Source organism: Desmodus rotundus, chromosome 8 (genome assembly GCF_022682495.2).
Source record: "Desmodus rotundus isolate HL8 chromosome 8, HLdesRot8A.1, whole genome shotgun sequence".
In the NCBI taxonomy this organism is placed as follows: Eukaryota; Metazoa; Chordata; class Mammalia; order Chiroptera; family Phyllostomidae; genus Desmodus; species Desmodus rotundus.
The window spans coordinates 56,991,768-57,010,156 of record NC_071394.1 but is presented as its reverse complement, the minus strand read 5'-3'; the positions used below and the strand labels follow the sequence as shown (position 1 = coordinate 57,010,156).

At 38.9% G+C, this 18,389-nt stretch overlaps 1 pseudogene; it reads right to left on the bottom strand.

Annotated features, from left to right (window-relative positions):
• Positions 1 to 3,748: 3,748 nt before the first annotated feature.
• Positions 3,749 to 5,369, bottom strand: LOC112320799 (5'-nucleotidase domain-containing protein 2 pseudogene; annotated as a pseudogene).
• Between the last annotated feature and the right edge of the window lie 13,020 nt (positions 5,370 to 18,389).

The following is an 18,389-nucleotide window of genomic DNA, read 5'->3' as shown; positions in this document are numbered from 1 at the left end:
ATAAGACCTCTTTACCTTAGATCAAAGCAGCAGACTGCTCTCTGGGCTGAGCTCAGCTTTCTAAAGTCAGCTAACTTACTGAGGTAGGAATGGCCATACTTCTTCATAAAATGCACCTAATTTATGTAATTATACATCAAAATCTTCTCACATGCATAAACTGAATATGGTAAACTGCAAAATCAACAAAATAATAGTAGTTAATATGAGGTATTAGTAATAAATTGAATTCATTATTTGCCTTGCACTGGGCCAAATTCTTTGCATGCATTTTCTCATGCAAAGAATTTAATTCTCCCAATGTCTTTATGAAGTTGCCAATATTATCATGTCTACTTTATAGCTAGGAAAATGAAGCCTCCAGAGATTAAATAACTTGGTAAAAGGTGTTTATATAAGAAAAGAAATGGGGACTTCAATTCAAGCCTGTCTGGCACTAAAGCCCAGCTATATACTCTTCTCCTTCCTTTCAGTGAATAATCAGATGCTTAAGTATAATTTCTTCTATACTGAGGGACAATTTAACTTTTCTTTTTATAAATATAATCTCCAAAATATTAATGGAAGCAACTGTGGAAATAAATTCCAATAGGTACAGTGATCTGATTTATAACTTTTCAGAATTTTATCCAATGCTTAGAGAGAAGACACACTGTGTACAAAACCATTATTGTGTCTGTTGCCTGAATCTATCTTGCATGCTATTTTAATTTATAGCTTTTGGAATTAAATAGAAATTATTGCTAATTTATCACATTGATCTCTTTAGCATAATTCTAATTTAACATATGTATAGTAAATAAATATTTGGGAACCATAGGTCTAGGGATAAAGATTGAGATAGAAGGCAGATTTAATATGAGAAATAAAGTGAAAATAGGAAAATTCAAGACTGCATGGGGTAAGACAAGACTAGTTTTCATAACAAACATTAATTATAAAATCCCACCCTTGGGGCAAATCACCCTACTATTAATATGGTGCATATGACAGCCTGGTAGACTATTTTTCTCTGCATCTAATGTTGTCTTTGATAAAAAGATAATTATTGTTTCTAAAACATTTTTTCAGTCTACTATTCATTATGTTAACAATTTATTTCATTCAGCAAATTATAAGATTCTTTTTAAAGTGTCAATAAACAAAATAAAATATTATGAAAAAGAGAGAAAACACCATCACCATAAATAGGAAAACAGTCAGAGTATGGTAGGACATGAGAAGGTATAATTGCATGCTTTGATATTTATGATGAAAGACCAGAGCTGAAAAAAATGACAAAAATGCTATCTTAGCCCTTTGTAAAACAAAGAAAACCTGAAGGTCATGCAATAGTAATTTTCATCATTTCTTCCAAAGCTTTGGAAAGCTTTGAAAATTTATATGTAATAGCAGCACAATTTTCTAAGTGAAAATAATTTGAAATTATCTTGGGATACATACTCTATTAAAGAAAAAACTTCATTCTCCTCCCATAATGAAAACAAAAATCTATTTCAGAATGTGATATTGTCTCTATTTAAATTATGGATTTTTTTTGCACATACTATCACATTGCATGGTTATTTTCTTATTTATCTATTTATTTATTTTTCTTTTATTTTTCCTTTTTAAAAATATATATTTTATTGATTATGCTACTACAATTGTCCCATTTTTTAAATCTTTATTCCCCTCCACCTGGTATACCTCCTCCCATCATCATTCCCTCACCTTATTTCATGTCCATGGGTCATACATATAAGTTCTTTGGCTTCTACATTTCCCATACTATTCTTAACCTTCCCCTGTCCATTTTCTACCTACCATTTATGATTCTTATTCCCTGTACCTTTTCCCCCATTCTCTCCCCTCCCACTGATAACCCTCCACAAAATCTCTATTTCTGTGAATCCGTTCCTGTTCTAGTTGTTTGCTCAGTTCATTTTGTTCTTGTTATTTTAGGTTAGGCTGTTGATAGTTGTGAGTTTGTTGTCATTTTACTCTTTGTATTTTTTATCACCTTCTCCACCTTGTTTTATCTGGCCTGGCGCCTTGTTTCTACTGGGCAGCAGTGCTAAGCTCCTTTCCCCTAGTTAAGGAGTAATTACATTTATACAGTCTTAAAATTACATTTGGCCTTTGAAGGCAACCTCAAGGCTGATGTGGCCCCTGGTGCAAATGGGTTTGACACCCCTGTCTTATGGGAACTGCTTTGTAGGTAGCTGTCTCCTTTTCTTTTGCATTTTTTTAGGATTGTCTCCTTATCTTCAATCTTGAGTAATATAATTATGATGTACCTTGTTATGTGCTTCCTTGGGTACAACTTCTTTGGGACTATCTGAGCTTCCTGGACTTCCTGGAAGTCTATTTCCCTTTGACAGATTGAGGAAGTTCTCCTTCATTGTTTGTTCAAATAAGTCTTCAATTTCGCGCTCTTCCTCTTCTCCTTTTGGCACCCCCATCATTAGGATATTAGAACATTTCAAGTTGTCCCAGAGGTTCCTAAACCGTTCCTCATTTTTTTGAACTCTTGTTTCTTCATTCTGTTCTGGTTGAATGTTTATTTCTTCCTTCTGGTCCAAACCCTTGATTTGAGTCCCAGTTTCCTTCCCTTCATTGTTGGCTCCCTGTATATTTTCTTTTATTGCACTTTACATAGCCTTCACTTCTTCCTCTATTTTGGGACCATACTCAACCACTTCTGTGAGCATACTGATACCAGTGTTTTGAACTCTGCATCTGATGGGTTGGCTATCTCTTTGTCGCTTAGTTGCATTTTTTCTGGAGCTTTGATCTGTTCTTTCATTTGGGCCATATTTTTGTCTCAGCACATCTGTGGGTATTAGGGAACAGAGCCTTAGGTATTCACCAGGGTGGGGCAACCCTCTTGGCTGCATTGTGGTGCTGTATGTGGGGGAAGGATCCAAGGGGAAACAATGCCACTTGCTCAGCTCGGATGGCTTTCAGTCACTTCCTCCTCTACCCATAAGCACATTGGACCCTTCTGGTGCTGATTCCTGGGTGGGTGGTTTGTGTATGTTCTAGGACCCTGTGAACCTCTCCAACGAAGTCTTTGTGAGGCTGGGAGGTTCTCCTGCCACCGCAACCCCCCACAGGTTTTTTCTGTCAGAGATTTTCAGGCTTTATTTTCCCATGCTGGAACTCTGGGTTGCGCAGTCTGTCCTGCTCCCCAGTTGTTCCTCCAGGTTTATCTGCATGCAAAGGTGGGACTGCCTGCTCTGCCAATCACTGCCTTGCCTGCCCTAATTCTCCAGCTACCTTGCAGTGAGTCCTCTCCACCCCAGCTGCCCATCTCCGCCCCTCTTACTAGTCTGGATGAATGTTTGTTCTTTAACTCCTTGGTTGTCAGACTTCCATATGGTTCGATTTTCTGGCAATTCTGGTTATTTTTTTGCTTTGAAATGTGTTGTTTTCCTTCTTTTGGTTGTGCAAGAAGGCAAAGTATATCTACCTACATATCCACCTTGGCCAGAAGTCCTTTTCTTTCTTTTTTAAACATGAAGCATATTTATTTAAAAATCAAAGGCTGTGTATTAAATATATTCAATAGTCTTTTGAAAATTATTTTGTAAAACTAACTTTCTGGCCAAAGAGTAAATGAGAATTCTAACATGCTGTTACATTTTTTCCTAATTCCACATAGATAACCTAAACAATGTATAAATACAAATTTTCTAGAGATATATATTTTAAATATTTTATTATTTATTTGTTTGTTTGTTTGTTTGTTTGTTGTGAGACCACTTTATTGCTCATCTTGACAAATGCCCAGAATGGGTGGGTCAGGAGGGACCAGGGCTTCTTTTGGACAATAAAGTCCCTCTCGGCAGATGTGGGCCGAGTCTCTGGGGAAGGATGTCTTCATGCAGTCAGTGCAGATCTGGTCCACCCAGGGCAGCACCTCCTGCTACAAGGATGTGTGGTGCAGGGTGGAAAGTGGCCTTGTGATACACCTCAACTCCTACTGCTCCTTCATCCAGGCAGCCAGCAAGCATTTCCTGAGGGGCAAGACTCAGCATCCTGGTAGGTGTGCATGTGCTCTAGCAGCCAGGTGTGTGCCTGCTGCTATGTCAGCGAGTGCATGTACTGCTCCTGTTGATGATGTGGATCTCACACTTTAGCTCAGGGATGAGGGCACCTGTGTGCCAGCTCTGTGGCAGCACGAGATCTGCCAGGTCACTGTAGAGATGGTCTCCAAAGCAGAGCACAAGCTGGCTGTGCCATTCTGTCAGATGCAGGAAATCAAACAGGTTTCTCTGCTAATAGATCTTGTCCTTTTCCAGGTGTTGATATGGTCCCAATGAAGCAAGCCTTTCTCACTAAGTTTTCTGAAAGGCTTAACTGAAATCAGTGAAGAAGCTGGGTTTATCCACCTGGACAATGACCACATCAAAGAGCTGGCACCAGTTGGGACCCACCATGTGCTCCATCCTCTTTTCCATGAAACTGAAAGGACTGTTAGTAATGAGGAACAGCTGTTTTCCATGGTCCACCAGGCTGCTCAGGACAGCATACGTCTCATCCCCTCTCAGGATGTACTTCTCCATGTACTGATCCATCCACTGATATGTGAAGCCCTCCACATGAATGTCTCCAATGTCGTCCATTATGTCCTTGTAAAGATGTGCTTGGTCAATCTCCAGGCCTAAGAAATCCACCATGCAGGAGAGCAGTGCCATCTCTGGCAGCGAGAAGATATCCCCGACCTGCTTGATGGTGGAACCCTTGCCATAGAAACCACTCATTTGGTACAATGGGATGTGCTGGATTCCCTCATATAGGCAGATCACCCCCTCATCTGGCACAGACTGCAGGCCCCTGCAGTTACACATAATAGAAGGCATCGATCTTCATAAGAAGGCTCTTCTGAATGTCATAGTGGAGGCCACGGATGGCAAAGCTCTGGTTGTAGTCATACTTCCAAATACCCTCCAGGTATTTATGGGGCTCAGTCAGGATATCACAGGCAGCATTGAAAATCTCTGGGTGCAGTGAGCCCGTGTACTGGACCAGTGCATAGTTATAGTTGAAGCCATAGACCTCAACATCACACAGGCTGACCTCATTGCTCAACCTGTGGATTCAGAAGACTGCAGGCCTTGTGGGGCAGGAGGCCGTTCACCAGTCTACACAGGTCTTGGTAAGCAGCCCACAGGTTCTGTTGAGCTCTGCCTGGAGTGCTGGTGCCCGGAAGGCACAGAGCGTGGAGCTCCCACACAGTGGGTGCTGGACCCTTAGGAGTGGAGGGTAAGAAGGGGAAGGTCCCAACCAGGTCAGGAGAGTAAAAAGGATGCAGCTCACTACCTGCTGCGGCCTGGGCTTGTCAGCCAGCGTTGAGCAGCCTCCAGCAGCCCCATACCCGCCATGCCCGCTACGCACCTCCAGCCAAATATTCTAAATATTTTAAAGCTGTTTATAAAATTCTATTGTTTTTACATCAGTTGAACATCTGATAACAGCAGAATTTGCCTTATAAAAGAACTTGCTTATGTAAATTCATATATTCACTAAGGTTTTTATTAATTCACTCCTGAGAAAGATAAAATATTCTTAAATGATTCCAAAACTCATTTTCTCCAGTCTAATTAAGTGTACAGAAAAGAATTCAGGACACAAGTGTCAAAAACCACAAGAGACAGTAAATTAGTTAAATCATTTGTCTTTTTTTGCATTTCTGTCCTTCTCTTACTAACACTACTTATTTTTAAAAAATATTTAAATATGGCAGGTATAATGATTACTGGAAAAAAAGAAAATACTCCTCTCACTTACCCAGTTACCACTCTGTCAATGTGTCAAACGTCTTCAGGCTGCCTGGGCTGAAGCATGTCACTTTTAGTTCCGTCTTGTCTACCATGCTTATGAAATGTCCCGGTAGGGTCTTAGTGATTCTTTTGTTCTGATATGTTCTATGGAGAGTTACTTTCAGAATCTTCTTTATTGAAAAGTAATAAAACAAAGCCAAAACCAAAATGTAAGTGAAATTCTAAATTCACTGGATACTTTCCCTGAAGAAAATTAAAGAATTGATTTTTGCTAAACTAAGGTAGAGAGATAGGAACATCTAAAGTCACCAATTTAGTGAAGGGATTTTCTCTAATGCAGTAAATTTAGAGACAATTCATTGAGATATATAAATGTACTAATCCCAAAGAAAAGTCCTGTCCTACCATTGTAAGAATCAAGAATGAAACCACATTGCTCATTTCCTTTCAATTAAAATGCAATTGTTATGCCATTGAAATACTGTTGAGGTAATCCATACATACCAAAGCAGACATTAGATTTGAATAATTTGCTAAGTAACCTGTCAATTCAGTCTTCTTCCAATTGAAATGTTTACTTGGAATACTTTTTGGGCTGTTTTGCATTTGGAATACCAAACATTTAGTCATCTTTAGTATGCACAGTCTGAAAAATTTTCTTGTGGAAATAATTTCTCTGTTAACCCACTCATGAGAAACACTGTGGAGCACATGGTATTTTCTGTCTTTGCCTATGTTTTATTTTTGAGAAACACAGAAGTTCTTATTATCAAGTAAGTGTTTTTTTTAATTCAGTATAAAACACTTCGTATCTTAGCTTTTGTAGATTTTGTTTATTTTAATCATATTGTGTTAAATAAATTATTCCTTTCACATTTTAAAGGCAAGTTCAGCTATAATATAAAAGACTGTACAAAGCACAGGTTACACACTCCAGGCTGATTTATGTTCCAGGTACCCTCAGATGAACGGAGATGTCATGGGTTTTAGAAGGTAACAGAAGTTCCCATATTTTGATTTACATAATTGAATTTGTAAAAGATTTGGAGAAGGGCCAAAGAGACAAGATTCTTTTAACATTATACCTTTAAGGAGTATAAATGGTAACATTTAAATTGATATTTAATTAAGTGAAAAATGTAGTTATCCTGATACAATCGGTTGTTAAGAGATATTTTGTTTCAACAGAGTTTGGAATCATAAAATTCAGAGAGATTAATGTTCATAGTAATAAAATAAAGAAAAATAGATTATTTGCCTTCAGGAATATTTTATGGAGAGAATTTCAGAAAGGATTTACAGGAGTAGGCTAGAAAATCAGTACTTGATTTTGACTTTGGCACACATATATAGTTGGAATTGTCCCTAGAAATTTGCTACAAATACTTTTTCTGTTGCTGATATTATTGAAAATTAATTATTGTGTAACAAATTTGGTAGAAGCCATGGTCCACTTGAGAGACTTTAAAAGACTGGAAACTACTTAATATTTAAGAATGTGGCCAGAATTTATCCCCAATTAAAGCTAAACACCAGCGTTAGAGTGTGTTCAGTAAGTGCCATAAGGGAAAATTAAAAAGAACTTTGGAGAGAGGATTCAAAGAACTTGAAATTATTAGCTATTTCCATGGATACATTTTGCCAAAGATGGGGAAAAGTCTAATTTGTTTAGGAAGGGGGTTGATATTTCAGAATTCCAGAAACCAAGAAAAGTGGTAGGCTGGTTGGTGCTCCCATGGGTGTCAAGAGTGCCATCTAGTGGTGACCAAAGTGAACTATAGACACCTGATCCTCACAATGTAAAGAATTAAACAATAGGGACTCCCATTTGAACAAGCCTTTCACTCTGTTGACATAATTAACTTGTTTATAATTTAATAATGTTAAATATAAATGGCATTTAAATTAATTTAAAATATTCCAGGAAGATATTCCATTAAGAAACCAATAAGATATTCCATGTCTTATTGGTTTCATGGTCATGGAGTTCAAATATTCTTGGACTTCTCAATATCCTTATTTTTAAATTACATTTGTATAAATTTCAAACACAGTGGTGCTGTTTATACACTTATTATTTTGTGTTTCTCTCAAACTGATTCACATTAGTCAATAACCATCTCATATATCATGTGTCCTCTCTATTTAACAATATTATCTAAATCAATTTACTTTAGGCAAAACATTCTAAAAATAGATTTTGAAAGTATTTTCTCTCCTGGAAAAGCCAGCATAATGTTTCCAAAATCATTAAATTTTTTTAATATTTCAGACTTCGGGCCAAGATGGGGGAGTAGGTAGATATACTGTGCCTCCTCTCACAACCAAAAGAAGGACAATACCAATTACTTTTTAATTTTTATTGTTATTCAATTACAGTTGTATGCCTTTTCTCCCCATCCCTCCACTCCACCCCAGCTGAACCCACCTCCCTCCCCCACCTCCACCCTCCCCCTTGATTTTGTCCATGTGTCCTTTATAGTAGTTCCTATAATCCCCTCTTCCCACTGTCCCCATCCCACTCCCACCTGGCTATTGTTAGATTGTTCTTAACTTCAATGTCTCTGGTTATATTTTGTTTGCTTTTTTCTTCTATTGATTATGTTCCAGTTAAAGGTGAGATCATATGGTATTTGTCCCACACCGCCTGACTTATTTCACTTAGCATAGTGCTCTCCAGTTCCATCCATGCTGTTGCAAAGGGTAGAAGCTCCTTCTTTCTCTCTGCTGCATAGAATTCCATTGTGTAAATATACCATAGTTTTTGGATCCACTCGTTTGCCGATCGGCCCTTAGGTGGCTTCCAGTACTTGGCTATTGTAAATTGTGCTGCTATGAACATTGGGGTGCACAGGTTCTTTTGGATTGGTGTTTCAGGGTTCCTAGGGTATAATCCCAGGAGCAGAATTGTTGGGTCAAAGGGCAGTTCCATTTTTAGTTTTCTGAGGAAATTCCATACTGTTTTCCACAGTGGCCTCACCAGTCTGCATTCCCACCAAAAGGGCACTAGGGTTCCCTTTTCTCCGCATCGTCTCCAACATTTGTTTGTGCATTTGTTTATGTTGGCCACTCTGACTGGTGTGAGATGGTACCTCATTGTGGTTTTAATTTGCATCTCTCTGATGGCTAGTGATGCTGAGCATCTTTTCATATGACCCTGGGCCCTCTGTATGTCTTCCTTGGAGAAGTGTCTGTTCAAGTCCTTTGCCCATTTTTTAATTGGGTTGTTTGTCTTCCTGGAGTGGAGTCGTGTTAGTTCTTTATATATTTTGGAGATCAGGCCCTTGTCTGAGGTATCATTAGCAAATATGTTTTCCCATACTGTTGGATCTCTTTGTAATTTGGTGCTGTTTTCTTTAGCCATGCAGTGCTTTTTATTTTGATGAGGTCCCACTTGTTTATTCTTTCCTTTATGTCCCTTGCTTTGGGGGACATGTCTGTGAGTATGTTGCTGCATGGAATGTCTGAGATTTTCCTGCCAATGTTTTCCTCAAGGACTTTTATAGTGTTACGACTTATATTTAAGTCTTTTATCCATCTTGAGTTTATTTTTGTGTATGGTGTAAGTTGGTGATCGAGTTTCATTTTTTTGCACGTAGCTGTCCAGATCTCCCAACACCATCTGTTGAAGAGGCTGTTTTTGCTCCATTTTATGCTCCTGCCTTCTTTGTCAAATATTAATTGTCCGTATAGACTTGAGTTTATTTCTGGGCTCTCTGTTCTGTTCCATTGGTCTATGTGCCTATTTTTATGCCAGTACCAGGCTGTTTTGATTACAGTGGCCTTGTAATACAGTTTGATATCAGGTATTGCAATCCCTCCTGCTTTGTTCTTCTTCCTCAAAATTCCTGCAGCTATTCAGGGTCGTTTATGGTTCCATATAAATTTCTCAAATGTTTGTTGTATATCTGTGAAATATGTCATGGGTACTCTAATAGGGATTGCATTGAATCTATAAATTGCTTTGGGTAGTATGGCCATTTTGATGATGTTAATTCTTCCAATCCATCAGCATGCTACATGCTTCCATTTGTTTGTGTCTTCCTTAATTTCTTTCTTCAGTGTTGTGTAGTTTTCTGAGTACAGGTCTTTTACCTCCTTCGTTAGGTTTATTCCCAGGTACTTGATTTTTCTTGTTGCTATATCAAATGGGATTTTTTTCCTGATTTCTGTTTCTGCAGTATCGTTTTTGGTGTACAGGAATGCCTTTGATTTCTGAGTATTGACTTTGTATCCAGCTGTTTTGCCAAATTCATTTATTAGTTCGAGTAGTTTTTTTGTGGAGTCTATAGGATTTTCCATGTACACTATCATGTCGTCTGCAAACAGTGACAGTTTCATTTCCTCCTTTCCAATCTGGATGCCTTTTATTGCTTTTTCTTGTCTGATTGCTTTGGCTAGGACTTCCAATACTATGTTGAATAGGAGTGGTGAGAGAGGGCATCCTTGTCTTGTTCCTCATCTTAGTGGGAAAGCTCTAAGGTTTTGTCCATTGAGTATGATGTTGGCTCTAGGTCTCTCATATGTCTCCTTTATGATGTTGAGGAATGCTCCCTCTATTCCCACTTTGCTGAGTGTTTTTATTAGAAATGGGTGCTCTATCTTATCAAATACTTTTTCCGCATCTATTGATATGATCATGTGATATTTGTCTTTGTTGTTGTTGATGTGAGGTATTATGTTTATTGATTTGCGAATATTGTACCATCCTTGCATCCTGGGATGAATCTCACTTGCTCATGGTGGATGATCTTTTTAATGTATTGCTGGATGCGGTTTGCCAATATTTTGTTGAGAATTTTACCGTCTATGTTCATCAGCGATATTGGCCTGAAGTTTTCTTTTTTGTTGTGTCTTTATCTGGTTTTGGGATTAGGATGATGCTGGATTCATAAAAAGAGTTTGGGAGTCTTCCATCAGTTTGGATTTTTTTGAATAGTCTGTGGAGGATAGGGGTTAGCTCTTCCTTAAATACTTTGTAGAATTTTCCTGTGAAACCATGTGGTCCAGGGCTTTTGTGTGTTGATGACTGCTTCAATTTTGTTTGCTGTTATTGGTCTGTTCAGGTTTTCTGCTTCTTCTTCATTCAGTTTTGAAGATTATATTTTTCTAGAAATGTGTCCATTTCATCTAGGTTTTCAAATTTCTTAGCATACAGTTCTTTGTAATAATTTCTTACAATTCTTTGTATTTCTGTGGTATCAGTTGTAATCTCTCCCCTTTCATTTTTAATTGTGTTTATTTGGATCCTCTCTTTTTTTCTTGATGAGTCTACTTAAAGACTTGTCGATTTTATGTATCATTTCAAAGAACCAGCTCCTGGATTCCTTGATCCTTATAATTGCGCTTTTAGTCTCTATGTCATTTAACTGTGGTCTGATCTTGATTATTTCCTTCCTTCTACTTGCTCTGGGCTGACTTTGTTGTTGTTCTCGAGTTCTTTTAGGTGTCGAGTTAGGTTGTTTGTTTGAAATGTTTCTATCTTTTTAAGGTAGGCCTGTATTGCTATGAACTTCCCTCTCAGGACTGCCTTTGTTGTGTCCCATAGGTTTTGGGTTGTTGTGAGTTCGTTTTCATTTGTTTCCAGAAAGTTTTTGATTTCTTCTCAAATCTTGTTCTTGACCCATTCATTGCTTAATGGCATACTATTCAGTCTCCATCATTTTGAGTGTTTTGGGATTTTTCCTTTGGGAGTGGTTTGTAGTTTAAGTCCCTTGTGGTCAGAGAAAATGCTTGATATGATTTCAATTTTCTTGAATTTGTTGAGGCTTGCTTTGTGTCCTATCATGTGGTCTATCTTTGAAAAAGTTCCATGGACACTTGAAAAGAATGTGTATTTTGCTTCTTTGGGATGAAAAGCTCTCTGCATATCAGTTAAGTCCATTTCCTCTAGGGTGTTGTTAAGTGAAACCATATCCTTCTTGATATTTTGTTTGGAAGACCTGTCCATTTTTGACAGTGGGGTGTTAAAGTCCCTTACTATAATTGTGTTGCTGTAATATCTTTCTTGAAGTCCTCCAAGATTTTCTTTATGTATTTGGGTGCTCCTATGTTGGGTGCATAAATATTTACAATGTTTATATTTTCTTGGTGGATTCTTCCTTTGAGTATTATGAAATGACCTTCTGGGTCTCTCTTTATGGTCCTTCTTTGGAAGTCTATTTTGTCTGATATGAGTATTGCTACCCCTGCTTTTTTTTTTCCTGTCCATTTGCTTGGAAAATTTGTTTCCAGCCCTTCACTTTCAGTCTGTGTAAGTCTTTTGTGCTGAGATGGGTCTCTTGTAGGCAGCATATGTGTGGGCCATGTTTTCTTATCCATTCAGCTATTTTATGTCTTTTGATTGGAGCATTTAATCCATTTACATTTAAGGTTATTATTGATAGGTAGTTATTCATTGCCGTTTTTTCCTACCTGTGTTCCTCTGTCTTTCTCTTTTCCTTCCTTTCCTTAGAGAAGTCCCTTTAGCATCTCTTTCAGAGCTGGTTTGGTGGAAGTGTATTCTTTTAGACTTCTTTTGTCTGGGAAACTCTTTATTTGGCCTTCTATCTTGATTGAGAGCCTTGCTGGGTAAAGTAGTCTTGGTTGCAGGCCTCTGGTTCTCATTACTTGGAATATTTTTTGCCATTCTCTTCTGGCTTAGAGCGTTTCCATTGAGAAGTCAGTTGCTAACCTTATTGGGGCTCCCTTGTATTTACTTCCTTTTTCTCCCTTGCTGCCTTTAAGATCCTCTCTTTGTCTTGGAGATTTGCCATTTTAATTATGATGTGTCTTGCAGTGGGTCTCTTTGGGTTCCTCTTGCTTGGGTCTCTCTGTGTTTCCTGGGTTTGGGTGACTTTTTCTCTCCTCAGATTAGCGAAATTTTCCATCATTACTTTTTCAAACAGGTTTTCTATCTCTTGCTCTTCTTCTCCTTCTGGTATCCCTATTACACGGATATTGTTACGTTTCATGTTGTCCTGCATTTCCCTTATTACCTCTTCATTCTTTCTGAGCCTCTTTTCCTTTTCTTGCTCTTTCTGGGTATTTTTTTCTACTTTGTTCTCCAGCTCTCTGATCCGATCCTCTGCTTCATCAAGTCTGCTTTTCATTCCTTCTACTGTGTTCTTCAATTCAGAAATTGTATTCTTCATTTCCTCTTGGCTCTTGTTGATAGTTTCTATTTCCTTTTTCATGTTGATATAGTTTGCAGTGAGTTCATTGTAGTTTCCCTGTAGTTTCTGGTAGTTCTCTTTGAGCTCAGAGAGCTCAGTGAGCTTCCTGATGACCATTGCTTTGAACTCACTATCTGATAGTTGACTTGCCTCTTTTTCAGTTAACATTCTTTCTGAGGCTTCCTCCTTTCCTTTCATTTGTGGATTGTTTCTTTGTCTTCCCATTGTTTGTGAGACTCTTCTTGTTAGTCTCTGCTTCTTAAATTGATCTATTTTGACTCCCTGGGTTTATGGTATGAACTTCTATGTTAGAATGCCAATGGGATTCAATGGTGCTGTCTCCTTAATATCCTGTGCTCACTGGTCTTGAGCTGACGTTTATGGGTGTAACACAGTGTAACTCTGGTCTTTTCAGTACTCCAGGTTTTCTTGTCTCACCTGTGGGAAAAAGAGCATTGGGGGCCAAAAAAAAAAAAAAAAAAAGAAGAAGGGAAGGAGGGAAAAAGGGAATAGAAAAGGAAAGAAGAAGGAATAGAGAGAGATTGGAGGCAAGATAAGAAGGAATTTTAACAAAAATTAAAACGACAGAATAAATAAAAGAAGGCATAAAAAAGGTAAAGGATGGAAGGAAGAAGGAATAGAAAAAAGAAAGAAGGACAGAAAGGAAGAAGGAATTCAGGGGGAAAGGAGGAAAGAAAAAAAGAAAAGAAAAAAAGTTTTCTGCTGGCTTTAAACCGGTCAGGTTAGTTCTGCTGGTTGTCCTGTCTGTGCAATGGGAGGGGGTGGTTGGAAGGATAGGTTTCACTTTTCTCCCTTCCTGAGCCACACTCTTTGCTGTTGTTCAGCCTTCAATCTAGTTCCTCCAGGTCCTTCTGCTCCCCACTAGGCCTTTAGTTCACCAGCTGTGCTGTCCTTGAGTTGCACCAATTAGGGGCAACTCACATTCCACCTTCTTGCTCTTTGCTGTCTTAGATGCTAGGGGCTCTCCGTGCTGCTATGGGGTAGTTCAGCCTCCTACTGGGTTGAGTCTTTCCGGGGAATGCAGTCTCCCCTAGCTCTTCTGCTCCCCTCTGCTGGGCATTCTGCCTTCCTCCTAGAAAGCCAGTAGGCCCTGCAGGGTTCTGTGGGAAGCAGCTAGGTAGAGTTTTTCAGAACTGGTGCTTTTGGGTGTGGTCGCCTGCAGGCAGCCAGGCCGTTGATTGGGTTGTGTGGCCAATCTCCTCTTGGGGCTAGGGTTGGCTGCTGATCCCCCGCTTTGGGTCTGTGCGCGGGGGCAGCCAGCCACTGATCTGATTGTGCCCCATCCAGGCGCTTTTTGTCCTGTACCCAGGTAGCCGGCCGCTTATCAGGGCACGCGATCACCCGGAGTTTCAGTTGTGGGCCCCCAGTCTGCTAATCTGGGCCTGCGCCAGCGGGGCTTCAGGTGAGCTCTGGGGCTGCTTTTCCACGTACACAGTCCAGGGGCTGAGGGGAGAGAGGTGCCAGAGGCCGCAGCTGCTGCGGAGAGTTCTCTAACTAGCTGCTACATGCCTCTATTTTCTTTTCCTTTTTGAGAAATTCTTCGTATTCAAGCCCCCCTGGTCCAAACAAGCACCTGGCTGCTCACACAGCCCAGCCTGGCTCTCTCCCAATAATCCTGCAGCAGACAGACCCTGCGACTGGGCTGGGGCTTCAGCCGCCCTGGTCCCTGCGCTGGTCCTGGGGACCTTATTGTCCTTAAGCACTCTTCTTACCGTCTGATCTTTCAATGTCCTCTATCTTTGGTCTCTGATCTTCATATATGCTGGAATACTGTTGGGTATTCACTCTGCTCCTCATATCAGCTAGGTATTTCACTGGCGTTGAGGGGAAGTGGAGTCCATTCCCACCTATCTCGCCACCATCTTCCCAGTTCCCCCGACAATAACAAATTTAAAAACAAAAAACAACGAGAACTCACAGATAATTGAACTATATAGAAGTCTGACAACCAAGGAGTTAAAGAAGAAACATTCATCCAGACCCATAGGAGGGGTGGAGATGGGCAGCTGAGCAGATCGGACTCGCTGCAAGGCAGCATCTGGTGTATAGGGCAGTCCCACATTTGTGTGCAGATAGACTAGGAGGCACAACTATGGAGCAAGACTGCCTGATGCAACCCAGGGTTCCAGTGCAGGGAAATAAAGCCTCAAAACCTCTCATTGAAAAAACCTGTGGGGATTGCCACAGTGGGAGAAACTCCCAACATCACAGGAAAGTTCATTGGAGAGACCCACAAACTCTCCTAGAATGTAGACAAGTCTCTCTCAGAGTTCTAGAACGTACACAAAACCACTCACCTGGGAATCAGCACCAGAAGGGCCCAATGTGCTTGTGGGTAGTGGCAGAGGGGACTGGAAGCCCACAGACTGCTGAGCAGGCCTCATGGTTCCCTCTCAGAACCACCCCCCACCCCATACAACACCACAATGCAGCCAAGAGTGTTGCCCCACCCTGGTGAATACCTAAGGCTCTGCTCCTTAGTACCCACAGGTGTGCTGAGAAAAAAAATATGGCCCAAATGAAAGAACAGATCAAAGCTCCAGAAAAAATGCAACTAAGTGATGAAGAGATAGCCAACCTATCAGACGCAGAGTTCAAAACACTGGTATCAGGATGCTCACAGAAGTGGTTGAGTATGGTCCCAAAATAGAGGAAGAGGTGAAGGCTATGTAAAGTGAAATAAAAGAAAGTGTACAGGGAGCCAACAATGAAGGGAAGGAAACTGGGACTCAAATCAAGGGTTTGGACCAGAAGGAAGAAATAAACATTCAACCAGAACAGAGTTCAAAACAATGAGGAACGGTTTAGGAACCTCTGGGACAACTTGTAATGTTCTAATATCCTAATGATGGGGGTGCCAAAAGGAGAAGAGGAAGAGCACGAAATTGAAGACTTATTGGAACACATAATGAAGGAGAACTTCCTCAATCTGGCAAAGGGAAATAGACTTCCAGGAAGTCCAGGAAGCTCAGAGAGTCCTAAAGAAGTTGAACCCAAGGAAGCACATAACAAAGTACATCATAATTATATTACCCAAGATTAAAAATAAGGAGAAAATCCTAAAGAATGCATAGAAAAGGAGACAGTTATCTACAAAGGAGTTCCCATAAGACTATCAGCTGATTTCTTAAAAGAGACCTTACAGGCAAGAAGGGGCTAGAAAGAAGTATTCAAACTCATGAAAGGCAAGGACTTACAGCCAAGATTACTCTATTCAGCAAAGCTATCATTTAGAATGGAAGGACAGATAAAGTGCTTCCCAGATAGGTAAAGTTAAAGGAGTTCATCATCACCAAGCTCTTATTATATGAAATGTTAAAGAGACTTATCTAAAAAAAGGAAGATGATCAAAGTATGAACAGTAAAATGACAACAAATTCACAACTATCAACAACAAACCTAAAAAAACCAAAACAATCTAAGCAAACAACTAGAACAGGAACAGAACCACAGAAATCACATGGAGATCACATGGAGGGATATCAGTGGGGGAGTAGAGGAATGGGGGTAAAGATACAGGGAATGAGTAGCACAAATGGTAGGTAGAAAATAGACAGGGGAAGGTTAAGAATAATATAAGAAATGGAGAACCAAAGAACTTATACCATGACCCATGGACATGAACTAAGGGGGGGATGTTTGTGGGAGGGGGGTTGCAGGGAAGAGGGGAATAAAGGGAGGGAAATGGGGCAACTGTGATAGCATAATCAATATAATATATTTATAAAATAATAAAAAATAAATAATAATATATTTTTAAAATCCTCTTGACTTGCTTCCTCTTGCTTCTTTACTTTTTCACACAAAGAACCCTTTTATGTACTTCCTGACCCTCCAACAAAATTGATTAGTTTTTTGGGGGAGGAGTGCATTAAATTTATAATTTTTAAAGGAAAACTATGTATTTATGATGTTGAACTTTTTTATTCAAAAATATATACCTTTCCATGTAACCATTTTTGTGTCCCTCGGAAGTTTGTATGACATATGGATGGCATAAAGTGAAGAGAATATGAAGAGGGATTATAATGGTGCCTACCTCACAGAATTATTGTTAAAATGAAATGAAGATAATACACAGTACTTGGCTCTTAACCATGTTTAACAAATGTAATGTAAAAAATAATAATATTTGGAACTTTACCACTACATAGAAATGAGAATGTGTTTAAATATATATATATATATTAGCCATGGATTCCTATAAAATAGGTTTAAAAATAAATAAATAATAGATTTTAAAAGAACTGAGAATAGTTTCAGATTAATTAGTTTTTCACAAGTAGATAGTGAAAAATTTTATTATTACAAGGCTCAAAAATGACACCAAGTATAGACTCAGGGGCCAGTGAGTTCAATTTGTTGTTACTATAAGAAAACCAATAAAATGGAGTCTGGAGACTCATCCTTGTCTTGGTTATCTTTTGGCTATATGACTATAGTCCCCCAATTTTTCTCCCCTTCCCCCTGTTTCATTTGTAAAATGAGGTAACTGGTTCTCAACAGCATCACTCGGGGATCCCTGCCCAGAATCTATTATGTCTGAAGAGGGCAATGTTTGGCATAAGAATTTGACTGCAATCTCCAAGTAATTTTTTGAAGTCAGTATATTGAGATACAATTTGCATACACTAATATAAACTCACTGTAAATATATACTTGGTGAGGTCATAAAAGCACACACGCTTGTAACACCACAATAAATGTATACAGCATTTGTATTAGTACAAAAACTTCCCTCATGGCTCATTGAAGTCAATTATTCCTTCACCGACAGTCTTCATTGAATGTTGATTCATATGCTCTCTATTTCTTCTCCCTATATATCACTTACTACTTTTCCCTGAATATTCGAATTTGTTGATTAAATTGTATGCTTTCATAGTTGATTTGCAAGTTAAAAGTGCAGCGACTTAATGATGTTTATATAATTAATTTCATGGCTGCATGAGCCACCATATTCTTTTGATTCTGTAGCCATAGATATCAACCATAATACATATCTACTGATCTAAATTAGGCATACCATTAGTCACACACACACACACACACACACACACACCAGCAAGAAAGTCTTGATAAACCATTCAAAAGTTAAACATGATTTCATGTCATATTAATGATACTAGTAGTATCATCTTTGTTTGCAAATGAAAAAGTTACTTGCTTACATATCAAAGAAAATCTTCCTAATAATCTTAAACTTATACTTGTTAATAACATGATAATTTTTCTTTTAGAAAGGCATTTTCCCTCCTATCTCCAATAGTCAGATTACAGTCTCTAAATTTTGTACCATTTCTCACTGAGAGAAATGAGAGTTCCTTGGAAAATGGATAATTCCAGATATTGGGTAGAAAATGTAAAAATATAAGAACAGGATATATTGTTTTTCCAAAAAGAACAAAAGCTATCAAATTCTGATGGGCTCATGGTAAAGGAAATG